Genomic DNA, 19,163 nt, shown 5'->3' on the forward strand with positions numbered 1-19,163 from the left:
CAGGGAACTCATACAACTTAACAAAAGGAAGATAAACAACCCAATCAAAAAACGGGGAACAGACCTAAATAAACACTTTTTGAAAAAGGACATAAAGAAGGCCAAGAGACATGAAAACATGCTCAAAGTCACTAATCATCTGAGACATGCAAATCAAAACAATAATGAGATACCACCTCACACGTGTCAGAATAGCTATCATCAACAAATCAACAACTGACAAGTGCTGGCAAGGATGCAGAGAAAAAGGAACCCTCATGCACTGCTGGTGGGAATGCAGACTAGTGCAGCCACTGTGGAGAACAATATGGAGTTTCCTCAAAAAGTTAAAAATTGAACTTCCATTTGACCAGTAATCCCACTTCTAGGAACATATCCCAAGAAACCAGAAATACCAATCAGAAAGGATATATGCACCCCTATGTTCATAGCAGCACAATTTACAATAGCTAAGATTTGGAAACAGCCTAATTGCCAATCAGCAGATGAGCAGATTAAAAAAGTGTGGTACACCTACACAATGGAATACTACACTGCTGTAAAAAGGAAGGAACTCCTACCATTTCAACAGCATGGATAGAGCTGGAGAGCATTATGCTAAATGAAATAAGTCAATCAGAGAAAGATAAATATCATATGATCTCACTCATTTATGAACAAAATAAACTGATGAACAAAAATAGGTCCAGAGACAGAGAAGCATCAATCATACTGTCAAACCTCAGAGGGAAGGTAGGGGAGAATGGGGGTAAGGGGAAGAGATCAACCAAAGGATTTGTATGCATGCATATAAGCATAGTCAATGGACACAGACACCAGGGGGTGAAGGCATGAGTGGGGGATGGAGGGAGAAGGGGGAAATAAGGACACATATGTAATACCTTGATAAATAAAAAATTATTTAGAAAAACATGAGATGACTAAAATAAAAACATAATGTAAACAGACACACAGTTGATCCAGTTATTACAGTTATAAGATATGGATATTAAAAGAACCCGATTAATTCACTCAAGAATATAGATGACAAATTTGAAATGGAGAATTTCAGCAGAGAATAAAATCAATAAAAATATACTGGTAGTTTAAAATGGAATACTACTGTAACAGAAGCTAAAGACTTAATAGATGAGTTTAATATCAGACTAGATATGGTTAAATATTGAGTTAATAAACTGGAAGAAAGGTCAGACAAGAAACATCCAGGCTAAAGTGTAGAGGAAAGAAACAGAAAATTTCAAAAAGCCATACATGGGACAGTAAAACAGCCTGACATAAGTATAATTAGAGTCATATGTGAGGAGGAAAAGAATGGGATAGAAGCAATTTGAAGAAATCATGGCTGAGAATTTCCCCAAACTAATGGAAGAATCAAGCCACAGGTTCAAGACATACTTTGAAACACAAACAAGACTAAGAGTAAGAAAACCACACAGAGGTGCATCATAATAATGCCAACGAAACAGTGACAAAGTGAAAAAGTTATAGGAGCTAGAGAAAATAAGTGACACTTTAAAAGAATCATTAATTAGTCTGTCAGCTGATATCTCAAAAGAAATGCTGCAAGTCAGATTTAAAGAGAAGAAATGTCATCTTTGAAATGAGAGAAAATTAGAATCTATCATACAACAAGCACCCAAGTAAAGGGAAAACCATAGGGTAGGGTCACATGGTAATTTGTCAGCTGTGTCCTAAAGATGAACAGTGTGAAGACAGTCTGATATGAGATTGTGAAAGATATCACTTTGTGACTGTTCTGCCAGGTAACACCAATTGCACTCCTTGTATAAGCGTGAACTAATTAGAAGCAGAGACAATTACCAAGCCTTGTCTCATCCCAATCTCCTACCCAATGCTTCAGGAAATGATTAAAAAGGCTTCTTTAACAGATAGCATAGTAGGAGGGAAAGAAACAATGTGAAACTTTCTCAATAGAATAAAAATGCAAATGTGAATGCGGCAGGTGTGCGAAACTGTCAGTCTAGCTCGAGACTCCAACCACCCTGGAGCTTGGGCCCCAAAGCAGAGGATCTAGAATGACAATTTAAGCTAATTTCTTTGCTGGAAGGTACAGAGGCCAAAGGGTTAACGAGGAGCCAGGTCGGACTGAATTATGGTACATCTGGACAGTGCGGAATGATTTTACCTTGCTGTTCAGGAATGCCAGCTGGCATGGAGCAGAGTGTGGCAACCTAGGGAGGGTTGTGAAGAACAGATGGGGAGTTTGGGAAGGAATTACTTTCTTTGAATGTACTGAGCTGAAAATATTTTAAAATTGCATTGTGTTTATTGCTACAATGGGACATTTTTTACTCATTACTTATTAGGGAGAGTGGCCCAAAGGAAATTGTAAGTCATGTCTGGAGGGCAAAAGGGGAGGGTGCAGTGGTGTGCTGGAGACAGCTTCTCCTGCTGGTGAGAGCCAAGGGCACATCTCTTCCCAACATCCTGTCCAGTGATGTGTGTGGTAGTTTGGAATCTGCCATGGTGGGGGTTTTGCCAACATAAAAATTTGATGATTGCTACACATTCTTCCCATCCCTACCCACCGTGGAGCCAGTTGATAAACATTTGCCAGTGAACCATTGGAGCCACATCATATGACAGAATTCCATGGCGTGATTGTTTTGAGACACTCTGAACAGATTAAGACATTACATCTTTCAAATGCTGATATCTCCTGCTGTATAACTCAAGCTCAGACCCTTCTCTTAAGATCCAGTTCCATTTCTTCCTTACTTTCTGGACCTTACCCCTGGTTTTACAATGAGCACTTCAAATTTAACTTGTCTGAAATTCATTTTCTTCTCTTCCAGTTTTTCTTCTGACATTCTTTACTGTATTTCTTGATAACAATATAAGCCAGGGACCCAAGTCAGAAACTTACATGCCTCTCTGGTTATTATTCTCCAATGACCACTAGTTCCTGACAGATCAGCCTATATGCAAATTAGGCTGATCTGTCAGCCTAATATATGTGTGTGTGTGTGTGTGTGTGTGTGTGTGTTTACCTAGTTTTCTCTATTAGTCCTATTGTCTTGTTTCAGGCTCTTATATTTTTTTGCCTCACCCAATTTCCTCATACTCTTAATAACTAGAATCACATGAATAGTAGTAAAATAAGTATTTCCAGGATTCTTTCCTAGAGATTTGGATTCAGTTATGAGAAGAAGACCGGAGTCTACATTTTTAATAGTTGATCCAGAATTCAGATTAATTGGATTCTTAGTTAAGGTTGGAAAATAATCAGATCAGAATAAAACTCAGAAAATCTAGTCTTGGAGTCAGAAAATGGTTTGTACCCAACCTTAAGATATCCTCTGTGTGTGTGTGTGTGTGTGTGTGCGCGCTCGCTTGTGCACGTGTTTTAGCTTTATTTCTTATTACTTTCCAACATATCTTTTACCATATCTTTTTTCATCAAATACGGTGTTCCAGGTATGTGTCAGGTCCTATCTTATGAGATGGGAATTAAGTGGCGAAGTCTGATAAGTTTTTTTCACAGAAGTTTATATGTAAATAAGCCAAACTTTACTGTTTTAGGGTGAACAAATATACATCCCTAGGTATGTCTTTAAACTTTTGTCCTTCATGTTCCTTTGGTTTGGGTTACCTTTTCATTTAGATACCTTCTCTGATTACCTTCTTGTTCATGCCCTGCTTGTTCCTAGTAACTCTATTTTAGCAATGTTGATTTCCTTCTCTATCTCTCTTACTAAACTACTGGCTTCTTACTGGTAGAGTTTTCAATCTCTGGTTTCTAGACCAATAATTGATATAAAATGGTTCTCAACCATGTATTGAATTAATATTGTTCAACTAGTAAGTAGGGATTTAAATTTAGGACTCCATGACTCCAAAGTCATGTCCTTTTAACTGTACTACATTCTCTCAATAAAGTATGGCTCACTTTGTCAGAGGAGCCATTCTTTAATCATCCAAGGAGAATGCAATGATAGTTGCAGACAGAACTACACCTGTCCAAAGGGAGATGTGCCAATTATCCACTTTAGTAGATCAATATCTAGTTCAGATTGGAAAATTCATGCCAAATAGTATTCTTTGAGATTTATTAAACTAACAAAAGTAGAAGAAAAATACCTCCTTTTTCTTGTTCCAATAAAGTCATACTTTAACTTGCAGATACATTTACCATAACTAGGGAAGGTGACAGGCTAAGACTTGGTAATGATATTTCTAATATTAATCTAACCAATTAATCTTAAATTTGTTTTTGGCTATAAGTCAAGCACATCACTGGCACACAAAGTTCCTCAGAAGCATTTCAGAAATATTGGATTAAAAGAGGAGGCTGATATAGTTTGGCAGAAAATGAACATAACTCAGTCAATTTAATCAGCCACTTTATTGAGAAAGTTAATTCAACTCATGATTTTTATTCTTTAGCATAAACTTTTTGGGTAGCAGAAGCTTATAGATAAAATTTAGAGCATGTATTCTGTCATCTGATTTGGGAAATGTGTGCTGACTTTGCTACTTCTATTAAAAATGCTGTCCATAAAATATACTTGGACTAGTTTGGCACAAGTTATTTTAGAACTATAAGAACCATTATTAATAAAACTTCCCCTTCTAATTAATTCATGGCATTGCCACCAAAATGTTCTTCCTATATCATAAATTTGATTATGTCACTATGCTACGGAAAAAGTTTTGATGACTCCACATTTTCTAGAGGAAAATGCATAAATGCTTTAGTTTAACATGTAAGTTTTCTACAACCTAATCACCACCTATCTTTCTATTCAAAATTCATTTTATTCTTTTCTCTATTCCAAATTCACATTACATTATTAAATTATACCACGTTGCTTATCCATAAATGCCTCTTGATTTCTTACTTCTGTGTCTTGGATCAAGCTGTTTTATCTGCCTTTGGGCCTTCTTCTTGTTAAAAAAAAATTTTTTTTTATTGATTTTATTTTGTGGGGGGAGAGAAGGGAGAAGGAAAGAGAGAGAAATATTGATGTGAGAGCAGAACATCAGTCAATGCCTCCTGCACGCCACCTACCAGAGATTGAGCTGCAACCCAAGTATGTGCCTTGACCAGGAATTGAACTGGCAACCTTTCAGTGCACAGGATGACACCCAACCAACTGAGCTACACTGGCCAGGGGATCTTTCTCCTTGTTTTATGGAAAACTCCTCTTTCACTATTGGTGTTTTTTCTTACTCCTCATCATCCCTCAAAAATTATTCATTATTTTCTCATATATGTTTATACATACTTTATACATATACGTATGAGTCAAACCCTAGACATACGGGCTGACAAGTACAAGTATTAAGGGAACAGAAAAACAAAATGGTTCTAGAAAATGAGGGATATATGGTTGCCAGAATTATGACATTTATCAGTATTATCTTGATTCAAACATGCTATATGAATAATAACTCGTCCACTATTTATTTATTTATTTATTTATTTATTTATTTATTTATTCAAATATTGTCGAAGGCCTATAATGTGTTCTGCACTGTCATAAGTTGTGGAGGTAGAGAAGAGGAAGAAAGTTTGTTTTCATGGAACATTTATTCTATTGAAGGAGGCAGTGAAGAAATAGCTAGCAAAATAATAGTGGTAATTGCTATGGAGAAAATAAAAAAGATGAGTATGATGGAAAGGGACTTGAAAAATGGTAGTGGACAATATCAGTTATGAGGAAATTTTCTGTAATATATAGATTTCTTATAGAATGACAAGAAAAACAAACAAACAATACAGTAGAAAAAGCTAAAAGGATTTGAATCAAAAATTTAAAACATTCACAGAAAAAGAAACCCAGTGGTCAAGAAACACATGAAAAGATGCTGATTTTCATGAGTAGTAAGGGAAATTCAAATAAAATATTTTACATTTACTGAATTGGTAACATTAAAAAGAGCTATAAGACCTATTGCTGGTGGGGATAAAGGACAAAGTTTCTCATGTACATTGTGGAATTGAAAAGCTTTATAGCTTTTCTAGAAGGCAACATAGCAACATCTATTAAAACCTAAAATGTACTTCAACTTAGAAAATTTTCTTCTGGGACTCTACATCATAGAAACAAAAGTGCCTGTTTGTAAGGTTATATGCCACAGAATGTTTGTAGTAGCCAAAAGCTAAGAAGAAGCTTATTAATAAGGAAATATTGATAGTTGACTAAATTGTAGCACCTCACATCATGGAATATTATTTGACCAACAAAAGGAACTTCAGTCCTCCCAGATGATTTGATATCTTCACGATGGGTATCATACTTTTATTAATTCATTGATTAAGAAAATACATATATAATGACCAACCATTTTGGGTTTCATTAGGTTTTAAACAAGTTCATATTTTACTTATTTCAACACTATCTATAGTTGAAATATGGTAGCACATATATAAGTGAAACATACTATGAAGTCTATATGCAATTTTTAGTGAACATATAGATTTATGGAAAATGACTCTGTGATCCTTTAAGAGTCAAGAGTCCCCATGTTTGGAATGAATGAAGTAGACCACAGAAAGAATACATCTTATTACACAAAGAGTTGAGTGCCAGTTTATATCATTACTCTCTAACAGTGTTTGCATTTTAAGACATGATACTTATGCATCTGATTACACCTTTGTTTTTCCCCCTCCCATGCAGAGTAGCTGATAACTGTGGGTGGTATGAAAGGAGTGAGAAAAAGAGGCATCTCTGTGGTATTGTCAATCACAATACATGTAAAAGTCCGTCCTCGTATTCCCAAGTACAAAATTATACTGATTTTATTTACTGTTCTCTTTCTCAAGTTACATGTAAAAGCAAATTCAGAAAACCTTATATATTTTTATACTAAAACTAGAGGCCCGGTGCACACAATTCAAGCATAGAGGGGAGGGGATCTCCCTCAACCCAGCCTGCACCCTCTCAAATCTGGGACCCCCTGAGGGATGCCCAACTGCTGGTTTAGGCCTGATCCTGGCCTAAACTAGCAGTTGGACATCCCTCTTGCAATCCAGGACCCCTGGCTCCTAACTGCTTATCTGCTTACCTACCTGATCGCCCCTAACCATCTCTGCTTGCCAGCCTGATCACTCCCTAACTGCTCCCCTGATAGCCTAATCATCTCTAACTACTTCTGCCTTGGCCTCTGCCACCGTGACTTTGTCCTGAAGGAAGTCAGACATCTGGATCTAATTAGCATATTACCTTTTTATTAGTATAGATATTCAAACATAAAAGTAAAATGGGAAAAAATGTCACAAATACCTATATACTTGACAATGATAACAAACAATGCTAAATTTTCAACCTATCAGATTTTTGCAAAGACCTAAAATGCTACAGAAACTGTTGGGAGCCTCTTCATATCGCTTCCCAGGCTTTGCTCTATTTTAGCTGCTCAGATGGCATTCAAAAAATTCTAGCTGTAGTCTGTCTCTCCATAGCATGTAGGACTCACCACACTTTCCCACAGGCACTTGAATAGCAAGAGCAAAGCTTCACACTTCAAAGCAAGGTTGGATCATTGTGCTGCATTTTTCTTAGTCCCTCTTATAGAGAAGAAAGGCACCTTCCCTGCTCAAATCAAAGGACAATGTATGCATTTTCTCCACTCACTTTGTAGTGTAGCACAAAGCAAGTAACTGTGGTATGTAGATAGTATGGAGCTTTCATTAGCATTACCCATCTGGGACTTTTTGTTTTTATGCTCTTTGTAAATAAAGGAAAAAATAAATAAAATACCTTATTACGACCAGGTCTACATTACATAAACACAGCCAGTTGAAATGCTGAATGTTATTCAATGATCTGGTTAGCAAATTATGGAGCTGTCTTTCAAAAACATTTTATTTTGGAAAAAATTAAATGTCTATAAAAATGAGGAATAATATAATAAACTCTTTTGACTCATGATCAAACTTCAAAAATTATCAAATTGGACAATTCTATTTTCTCTCTAACCTACCACTGTATTATTATGAAACAAATGTCAAATATCATCCACCCACAGGCACATCAACATTAATCTTTTAAAAAAATATATATTTTATTGATTTTTTACAGAAAGGAAGGGAAAAGGATAGAGAGTCAGAAACATGGATGAGAGAGAAACATCAATCAGCTGCCTCCTGCACCCCCCTCCTCTCCCCACACACACGCACACTGGGGATGTGCCCGCAATCAAGGTACATGCCCTTGATTGAAATTGAACCGGGGACCCTTTAGTCCACAGGCCAATGCTCTATCCACTCAGCCAAACCATTGAGGGCCAGCATTAATTTTTAAAGAACATGATGCTTTGAAAAAACAGAATAACAGAAAATGTTACTACCCTTAAAATATTATCATTTTCTTAATATTATCGAATATCAAGTAATGTTCACAGTTCTCTGACTTTCTCACCTGTTTTTACAGTTTCTTTCTTTGAATCAGGGAAATAAATGGCATATCTTGCAATGGGTTGATATATCTCTTAAAATCTCTTTTGCTCCAATAGTTCACCTGAATCTCTCCCCTTTTATCTTTGCTATTTTGTTATTCAAGAAACCCAGTGTTTTATCCTGTAAAGTTTTCCACACTTGGATTTTATTGATTGCATCTATATTGGTTCCTTTAACATGTTCTTCAGTCCCCTGTATTTTCTGTAATTTTGAAGGAAGATCTGGAGGGTTGGTTAGATGAATTACTTTATTTGTGGACCAGATTTTGCTGATTTTAGAAGTGGCATTGATGAAATGCATAAGTGAAGAGACTTGAAGGGAGAGGGAAAAGGGAATTTTATAAAGGAAGAATACCCATTTTCTTTAAAATTCTACTCTTAAAATTGAGTCCTATTTAACATCTTTCAAATTGGTCAGATAGTTTTATATTTAGGACATGACAGCCAGACATAAAGACACAGTTGCTTCTGTGATGGATATGAGAATGTGACTGATCTTGGGATAGTGACAGTTCCTGATCTTTAAAGCCAGGCTCACACTGAGAATTCAGTAGCACAATCTGTGTGCTCATTTAGGATAAAAAAAGATGAATATGGAGCAAGAGTATACCTGTGAAAGTCATAGTGCTCATCATGTTATACCCTTCTCCAATAAGGGTCAACCTGGGATGGTCCTTTCCACCTATGATAAGATATTGGAACGAGACACCAACATGATAAAGTTGGGTACAAAAGAGAAGGGAAGACAATTACACATGTGCAGAATTTAACAAAACAAACAAACAAAAAAAAAACGAAGTTGTGAGTACCAGTTCTTCAACAATCAAATTCCCTTCATTTAGTTTGGAAATCCAAAATGGTGAAGGAAGGTTTTTGAAGAAGAGGACATTTGCAAAGAATGATTTGCTGTAAAGCACATTTGTTATCTGGTGAGGGAGACTTGCAGGCAGCCATAAAGGGAGCTTTTTTGAACCTTCCCTGCCAACCCTAATGGCTGAGAGGCAGAGTGGCTTAAATCTACTGTAACTTCCAACTTAGGAAATAGAGGACAAGAGACAAGTGGAAGACTTGCTTGGTGGTAGAACCAGGAGGAAGTTGTTATGTTGGGAAGGACTATCTGCTTCCTAGAAGTTGTTCAGAAATCTAAAGGGACACCTACAGGAACAGAATTTGATTGGCCAAAAAGTTGGAGGTTCTTTGGTGTAGCAGAAAACATTTCAAGTCACAATCTAGAACAAAAATGGATTTATTCAGATTAAGAAATGAACTATTAAGGAAGATTTCCAGAAAAGCTTTTTTTTTTTAATTCAGCAAAGAGTTTACAAGAGAAATAATTAGTTTTAGGCACATGTCATGTACAGAGGACTCATCTGAAAATCACCTGGAAAGCAAGTATGATGTTAAATTGAAGAAAATATGTATGTCATCAGTGTTTTCTTAGTATCCCCATTATTATTACTTTTTACATGTTTGATGCTTCACAGTTTCTATGTACACATGAAGACACATACACTCACATTCATTTCTTATAATTATTCTGACAAATAGAGAATAGCACACATTGATTTCCCCACTTTATAAGAAAAATGAGATTCACAGGGACTTAATGCTATCCAAGAATTCATGGCTTTGAAGTGGTAAAGCTGAAATCAGAATAATGCAGGTCTTCTCTCTTCTAGTCTGAAATTCCTTCTTCTGAATTTTGCCATTTCACTTGGTTTGGTTATTTAATTACAGAATCCTCACTCCACTTACTGTTCTGATCTCTCTTGAGCATTCCTTTCAAAGCGAGTTACCCCGAAGAAATATTAGAAGTTTAAAAATCTGATTCAGACTGTGGCTCAGGGATTGCTGCCAACTTTTTGCAAAGTGCTTCTCAATAATTCATAGCTCCTTAAATATGGAAACCCACTGCCTAAATATAGCACGAGAAAATGTGCTCTGGTGCTTAGTTAAGCCAAGAGTTGTGTATTTGAATGCATTAAGTTTCTCCTTCTCCTAACACAAATACATCCAATGTCACCCATTTGTTAGTACCAAATGCTTTAAAATAACCTTTATTGAAATATGCAGGTATTTGATATGCCATTCTGTGGGCTTGTCATATTTGTGTTGCTTTAGTGTTTGCAATTTCAGCACTCACTTTTGTTCTTTTGGTTTGACAAGACTGTATCAACTGTCCTATTGTCAGAACCTGTGTCCAAGATGCTAGAGGGCCAAAGGAGACATTAATGGTGGGCTCCAAGGAAAGATCAATGAGGGAGTCCATGAAACTGAAAGACCAGCTTTTCCTAGAGTGCAGGGAACTTAAATTCCCCAGCTGAGCTCCATATCTGCAGAGGGGAGGTAACGCTTCTGGCCAACTTGGGTTCTGAGGGTCTCTGGGTGGATGAGGACAGGACTTTGGATAGGGGTTATTAAAGCATTAATAGATTTGGTCTCTTTAGATAAAAAAGGGACTATCCTGGGATGGTGTCTTTGGAGGAAGACCAAAGACTTGTCATTGCTTTAAGTGTCTGATCAAGTAAACGCTCACTGAATCTGTAACTGGAGTTGGCTTCCCATCCTGCCTTAGAGTATCTATGGCTTGATTTCTGTATGACAACTAGTCCTGAACTGGCCTGGATTCCTGATTTTTATATTGATTCGTAGTCAAGATAAGTCTCAAGATCTTTTTTTCTGATCATCCTTAGGGATGAATTGACTGGTCATGTTTAAACCCCCAGAAGTAACCATTCTTGCCCTATCTACATCTCCCCTACATGCTCCATTTTATTTTCAGGTCACAGTGTAAGTGGTACTTCTGCAGAGCAATTTTTCCTGACCACTCACTCTAAAGTATATGTCCTTCTTTTTTTTTTTTTTTTTTTTTTTTTAAACACACACACATATTTTATTGATTTTGTACAGAGAGGAAGGGAGAGAGATAGAGAGTTAGAAACATCGATGACAGAGAGTCATCGATCAGTTGCCTCTTGCACACCCCTTACTGGGGACATGCCCGCAACCAAGGTACATGCCCTTGACCGGAATCGAACCCGGGTCCCTTCAGTCCCCAAGCCGATGCTCTATCCATTGAGCTAAACCGGTTTCAGCTGTCCCTCTTATTACTTCATGGACACCTGTCTGTTTCCTTCATTACACTTGTCACAGTTTACATTTATTGATTTTTGTTGTTGTTTACATCATTTCTGTCTCCTCCCCTCACTAAGCTGTAAATGCCATTCAAGCAGGAGTCAGACCTATCATATCCATAGCATTAACCATATTATGTAAGACAATGCATGGTACATGGGGTTTCTCAGAACATATTTGTTGAATGAATGATTGAATGAACTAATTATTATTTTTTAAAATATATTTTTTTTATTGATTTTTACAGAGCGGAAGGGAGAGGGACAGAGAGTTAGAAACATCTACGAGAAAGAAACATCCATCAGCTGCCTCCTGCACACCCACTCCTGGGAATGCGCCAGTAACCAAGGTACATGCCCTTGATTGGATTCGAACCTGGGACCCTTCAGTCTGCAGGTGACACTCTATCCACTGAGCCAAACCAGCCAGGGCTGAACTAATTATTGAATTAGGTCCCACCAAAGTCTAGTTTTCCAATTTTCTATTGAATCCTATCTAACAAACTGAATGGCAAAATGTAGTAACTATTCATTTGAATATATGTATGGTGGTGTAAGGACATGGCTTATGGTGAATTCTCAACAAATGCTGAGTGAATGAATGAGCAGACTGAATTTTAGCTGATGAAATAGAGTTTTATGCTACGCACACAAACTCTTTTATTAAAGTAGTTGAATTTAACAACAGTAACCAAGTAACAGGTCATTTTTTTAAATGAATACACATTAGTTTTATTTGACAGAAAACCAATACAACTTGAAAATAGCTGAGGCATTTGAAACTAGAATAATTTCTCTGTTCATTCTCATTTACACTATATAGCTAACTTCATTAGGCAGATAATTTTAAAAGGCATTTTAAATAATGCAACTTTTCCATATAAATTAATTGTAAGCCATAGATTGGAATTACCGTAAAATACCTTCCTGTCTGGTCTTTAACTTTTGGATTTGCATAGCATCAAAGTATATAGGCCATGGGTTTGCCTTATATGAGCTGAGCTATTTAAAGGAAAGAATTATACTTAATTTTCTAGATCTCTCCATAGAAATGCTATGTCATTTCCTTTGTGCCCCTGATCAAAGTTTCAAACTTCTTATTTTGTAATTGGTACAGTAGAGAGTTCCTAATATTGCATGCAAAAACTCTGTGAATAGTATACACAAAATAAAGTTTATTTATTCAACAAACATTTATTAAACTGGGAAATATTGCAGGTAAATAAATATAATAAAAAAATAAACAAGACAAAAGTCTCTGGTTCAAGAAATAAACTTGTGGTCTAGTGGAAAAGCCAGACATGTAAACAATTCCAATATAAAGTAATGGATCTCGGGATAAATGAGCAAACACGAGATGTATCGGGAAGTCAGAGGAAGGAGGGACTAATTGGTGGTTTCTCTGCTGGCATACCCACCCATGCTTTTGTGACAGTTGTGCTCAAGGATGGCACAATGTCAACACACTCCAGTTTTGGAAATTCTCCAAGAGAATTTGTCCACTCTACTATACTTCATACCGGGCTTACTCTTTTCCAGATGTACTTGGCATCCACTCTGGAAGAAGTACCTTGAATCGGCCACCAAACATGGCTTAGCTTTCTAGCTTTGACCTTCATGTCCCCTTCTTGGCAGAGTGCCATGCTCCACAGCTTTGCACACTAAATGGATAAAGCAGCGGTCTTCAATTTTGGTTGCACGGTAGAATTAACCTAGAGAGTTTGAAAATATATTGATGCTTGGGTCTCTGAAGAGATTCTATTTTGATTGTTCTGAGTTGCAGTTTAAAAACTAGAATTCTTTAAAGCTCCCGAGGTGATTCTAATATGTAGCCACCATAGAAATCATTTGGATGAGGGATGCCCTGTCTCTATGTTTGGCCATGTCCTTTATGAGAACCACTGTTCTTCCATCCCAAATCTGTCCTTTCTCTGGAAAACTGGACAAATTTTGTAGACAGTCCCTTAGATTCCCACCCATTCATGGCTTTCAATGTAGGTATAGAATCAATTCCATAGAAACCTCATTTTAATTTGTCAACACAAGACACAGGCAATAGACATGAGTACCAGGTCAAAATCTCTCAAACCTGTAGCTTTGACTGATCATCCAAGTGATCTTTTATCTTCATAGACAACACAAACCCCTGGTCTTCATTAGTGGCACCTAGTTTTGTTTTAGAGGGAATTATTTGAGGTTTTGCATGTCTGCACCCAATCAGTCAGGTTTATAAAAATAGTGCAAAGCATCTGCCTGGTAATAGATTAACTTGGAAATCACAAGATATTGGGAAAGTGGATGGAGCAATTAGCATGAGACATTGGTAGAGCTGGAAGACTGTGTTTTTTAGATACACTATTTTTAGTTGAGTTCTGGTGTGAACTGAAAATGTCTTTTGGTGAAAAACAGTGGTTGTTCCTCAGAGTCATCAATATTTTGAACCTTCCCCATATTACTTAGTAGTGCAGAATTCTCCCTAGTTACTCATGCGAGAGCAATGCCAGGTGATTCAAGTTGTTTATTTGGAGACAGGTTCCCCCAAACCTCTCTACATTTTAGGTCAACATCTAATATTTCTCATTCAATAGCTTAAAGCCATTTTTGTGAAGAACCTCTGTTTGTCACCCACACCCCATTTCTCACCTACTTTAATGCCACAAAATTTGCCTATTCCAATTTACTGTATAATCACCCCCAAGGGAAGCCCCACCTCTTCTGTTCACAGCATTAATCGCATCTTTTCAGGTATTTTCCTATACCTGCCACAGAAGTTAGCCAATACTGAGAAGAATGTTATAATTCAAGAATCTCTGGGGAAACTCAAGAATCCTGAAGATTGCTATACAATTTTTATCCTAATGTAGATCCTGGAGGAAGGACATAAAAACAACATACATTATTTAGTTCTCCAACTCAATCAAACACACTGTTTACAGTGAAAACCAGAGAGCTATTTCCAAAGGCTCTTCAAGCTATTACCTCACACTGCTTGTCATTTGCTCACTGTGCTATTCTTTCTCTTGGGTTTACAAGGTTATGATATCATTCACTTCAGCATGGTTTCTTAGCTCTGCTCTCTCCATGTGCCTTTGCAATGATCACCCAACTTTCCACTTTATTTTTGACTTCTAACTTTACTTGTGGGACATGACCTCCTGTCTGTACTTCACTCAGGATGACAAGGGTAAGAGAAAATCTGTCTCAGGGCCTCTAGCCCTCATGTAACCTTACAGACAACTCTGCCTCCTGTCATACCCCATCTGACAGGATAAGGGAATTGGGGAATTGAGTAAGGTCTTAAGAAGGGTTTGGTGGAGAAAATAATGCTGAGAAAACAAAGAGTCAAAAGGCTTTCCAGAAAGAAAGAACAGTAGGGACAAAAGCAAGAAAATAGGATGTATCTCAAGTTATTTATTAATTTGGGGCTGAACATAAAGAGAATTTGGTAGGAATCTAAGATATAAAGTCGGAAAGGCAGGCAGGACCAAAGCACTTATATATGCATAACTATAGCATCAGGCTTTATGTAATAACTAGTGGCCTAGTGCATGGAATTCATGCACATTAAAAGGGAATTAATTAGAGGAAATATTTTAATATTGCTATTTGCCCTTTCTCTATAATAAAAGTGTGAGAGATGAAAGGAAATGAGTAAAATGTATATGAAAATAATATATGAATTTATTAATAAACAATAACAAAATGATATAACAACAAAGACATGATATAAAAACAACAAAAACATGATATGAAAACAACATTGATGCAAACAATGACTGATAAAGTGATTAAACTTATTTTGATATCTTCCCGTATATCACATTAAGAGTGAAAACACTTTGAATGCTTGACTAATTTTCTTTGTGATGAAGTATTTACAACTTTAACTTTAATGTCACACACTCTTTGAACTTGAGAGAAAGCAAAATGTAACTGACCATATGCAAAAACGGATTCAGGTAGGAATATTCCTATTCTGTCTAGATCTTGTCCTTGTGATTTATTAATAGTCACTGCAAATGGTAGCATCACGGGAAACTGTCATTGAATTAATTTAAATGGGAGGTCAGTGTCAGATGGAAACAAATCAATTATTGGAATTAGAACAACCTCTCCTTTGCAGATCCTGTTAATACTTCAGCTTCGATTATGTTAGGTTGTAATCTTTTGATAATAAATCTAATACCATTACAAAGAGACATTTACTATTAAGATTTCTCAATAGCATGATGATTGCACCCACTTTTAATTTTAATTTATGACATGGCATTCCCAAAGGACTAATACTATTAAGAAATTCGATAGGAAAGTTTTTCTTTTCAGTATTATCTGTTGAGTCAATGAAATCATTTTACATATGTGTGAAAATCTCCATCGAGTATATCCAAAATTTCTTCATTTTATTATGAAGGAATTTTTGAATGTGCTCATTTTTTGGACAAAGAATCACACTTTTAGATATATTTTTAATATTATTTATAGATATACTATTTCCAAAGCTAGCTTCAATGATATGTCTGTTACAAATCATTTCATGGGCGATTTCAATAATATCCATTCCTAAATGAAAACTGCTATCAAGTTTGCCATCTCCAAGTTTTACTAACCATTCACTATAAGCATAACCCTCTGATCTCATATTTGTTTTGAGAGACAACTTTATGAAAAATCTCCAGACATTACAGTACTTTAAACTAGTTTGTACTATGGCCGATCGCATAGCATGAGGCACAATACTAAGACATTGTCAAAAACTCCCTCTAAGAAGGAGAACTTTTCCACCAAATGCAACATTCAAATTCATTTCTCTTAGTAATCTGTCTATGGTGTTTATAGCATGACTGGATGCCATGGCACATTAACCAATAATAAGAAGTTAGGCCTTTTTAAAGGTTTTAGCAACTTTACTCTTTATATCAACTCTAGAAATTAAAGTTTCATTTAATGGAATTGGTAATTTAAATTGGGAATGAAAGGTTTTTCCACTAAGTAAGTTTGCAGCAATTCCTGTAGATGCTGTGGGTAAAACTGTACCACCAGGATCTCTAATATAATGTATTAAAACTTAATACAGATATGTTTTCCCACTACCACCTGGACCATCCAAAAAAAAAAGCATTTGGGGTGTACAGTCTGATCATCAATGACTGAAGTTATAGTTTGAAAGGCTGCCAACTGTTCATTATTCAGAGACTTTATTAAAACCTCTGCCTGTTGTTGCTCATGTGATTTATCACATGTATTTGTATGCATTAATAAAGGATAGTTGAGAAATTTGAAATGTGAACATTTCATTCCATGCAATGTCCTTTTGAATTTTGTTAAGGGCATGCATTTCACAGTTTACACAGTCACCTTCTTTTAGGCATAATTTCTAACATAAATCTTCAATAAAATGAGATTTATTCTCTTCCCATAATTTGTCTGCAGCAGCAGCACATCCAAACACACATATGTATGCAAAAAGTTGCCGTAGTTATTAGGGCATATTAAGAATGATTGTATCATCAATCGTATCTTTCCAGATAGTGTCGTCAAGTAATAATCCTCAGTGTTTAGCAGCTTCATGAAATGTATCATAAATTATACCTCCTACAGTTCGCAGATCATCAAAACTTATCGCACTTTTTACACACAGAAGCAAAAGTCTAAGGTAATATCATTCTGGTTCTCTAAAGTTCATAGTGAATAGACTACCTCATACTTTATTTCCACCCTTTCGGCGTTGTGTCCACAAAGAATTATTAAACACATAATGCTGTGGAATCTCCCAATAATAATAATTATGTGCGTCTGGATCTTCTCTATTCAATAAGAACCAAGCCATCAAAGTCAAGTTATGCCTTTTAGCCCTATCTATAACTTCAGCAAAATCATGGGTATGAAAATACAAATTCTGATCATTTGGCAAATGAATAGCTAATCTTGTGATTGCATGAGATTGGTTATGCATTCACAATGCGAAGTCTCCAAACATAACTGGAATCAATGAAGTCCTGTACTTTGTCATGATTGATAATATTTTTTCCCCCAGAAAATTGAATATTTGCACAATCGCTCCTTTATAGTTGTATTTAAATAAATATTTGACACTTTTAATTGATACGCAGACTTCAACTTCACAAATATGGATTATAAGGGACAATCCAAGTGTTATTGACAACTTTATTTCCAATAGAAATGCTACTACCAGATCTTCATTTGTATTTGGGATATCCATCAATATTTCCAAATGGTCGAATTTTGAAATTCTTTTGGATATCACTTTGAATATTTTCCATTTTACATACATAGACTATTTGGATTTTGTACTCCACATGGTCCATGTACCAGATTTGATTTTACAATTTGAAAAAGTCGAGGATACTGGTCTTCGTCTGGAATTTCTGCTTTAACTATATGGTCAATGTCATCTTCTGTTCGTAATTTGGATTCACTATCTAATAATAAAACAAATATGCGAGCGTGAGGCAGTCTGCATTTCTAAAATTCAATGACATGAATTTTAGCTATTATTTTGCCAAATAAATTGAATTTACATATATCATTTAAAAAAGCATTCAGCTTAATATTAAAAACTCTGGCTAGCAAGTCAGGTCTGTTTTCAACTTTTTGCCAGCATTGTAAATTGTTTGTAATATCTACCCATTTGGGGTTGCATGTCATGGTTATGAATAAATCGGGCTTGCCATACTTCGTTACAATTGCCATAACATCCTGATATTGCTGCTGCATATTTCTGGGTCTACCCTCAAAAGATGATGGAAATATTATCATTGTACCAATCAGCACATTGTCATTTTCAGATCTAGATTTGAGGTAATCCATCAAACCACTATATTTTTCAACTCTTAATTTAGATTGGTTTGCTTTAATGAAATTTATCTGATTGGCCTCCATTTTTAAAATATGAATTCACAATAAACTGTTGAGTTAATTTTTCTGCATTTAAAATAGGATTGAACATGTCCCACACAGAGAGATGAAATCCATAATAATGCATTTGTGTGACTCATGTCTTTATATTTCATCTAGTATTATTGTCGATTACACTGTTGTCTCTGAGTCTTAATGCAGCCTTTTTCACCATGTGGAAAAAGAATAGGAAATGTCATTGCATCTAATGTAAGAAACAGGATACTGATTTGTTTCATTTTAGTGGCATTCGGCTTATTGGTATCTGGTTTACAATGAATGAGCAAGTCCCTTTCAAAAGAAGGTTCTCCATCTTCATTTCTGAATATGACAGTAATTTTGGTTACATGGGGAGAATTATATCTACCTGGGTCACTGTTACAATCGTATTTAATCACCAATGTTACTTCCGTGGGAGCAATACTTCTTGCTGCTGCTTCAGATTGGGCTTCCTTTTCTACCTCATGTAGCATCTTGTACGATTTTGTTAATTAATTTATTTCATGCATGAGGTTGTTGATGTTGATCATGAGTCTTTCTGAGCAGCTCTGGTTTTCTGGCTTTACTAATTTTTTACTTGTTGCTTTGGCCATATCTAAAATATAGAGTTGGGCAAACTTCTGAGAAACACCAGCCAAAGGATATAAAGTTCCAGTTTGGTGATAAACTTGGTGTATTCTAAAACAG

The sequence above is a fragment of the Pipistrellus kuhlii genome, unplaced genomic scaffold (assembly GCF_014108245.1).
Source record: "Pipistrellus kuhlii isolate mPipKuh1 unplaced genomic scaffold, mPipKuh1.p scaffold_m20_p_3, whole genome shotgun sequence".
NCBI classification, from domain to species: Eukaryota; Metazoa; Chordata; class Mammalia; order Chiroptera; family Vespertilionidae; genus Pipistrellus; species Pipistrellus kuhlii.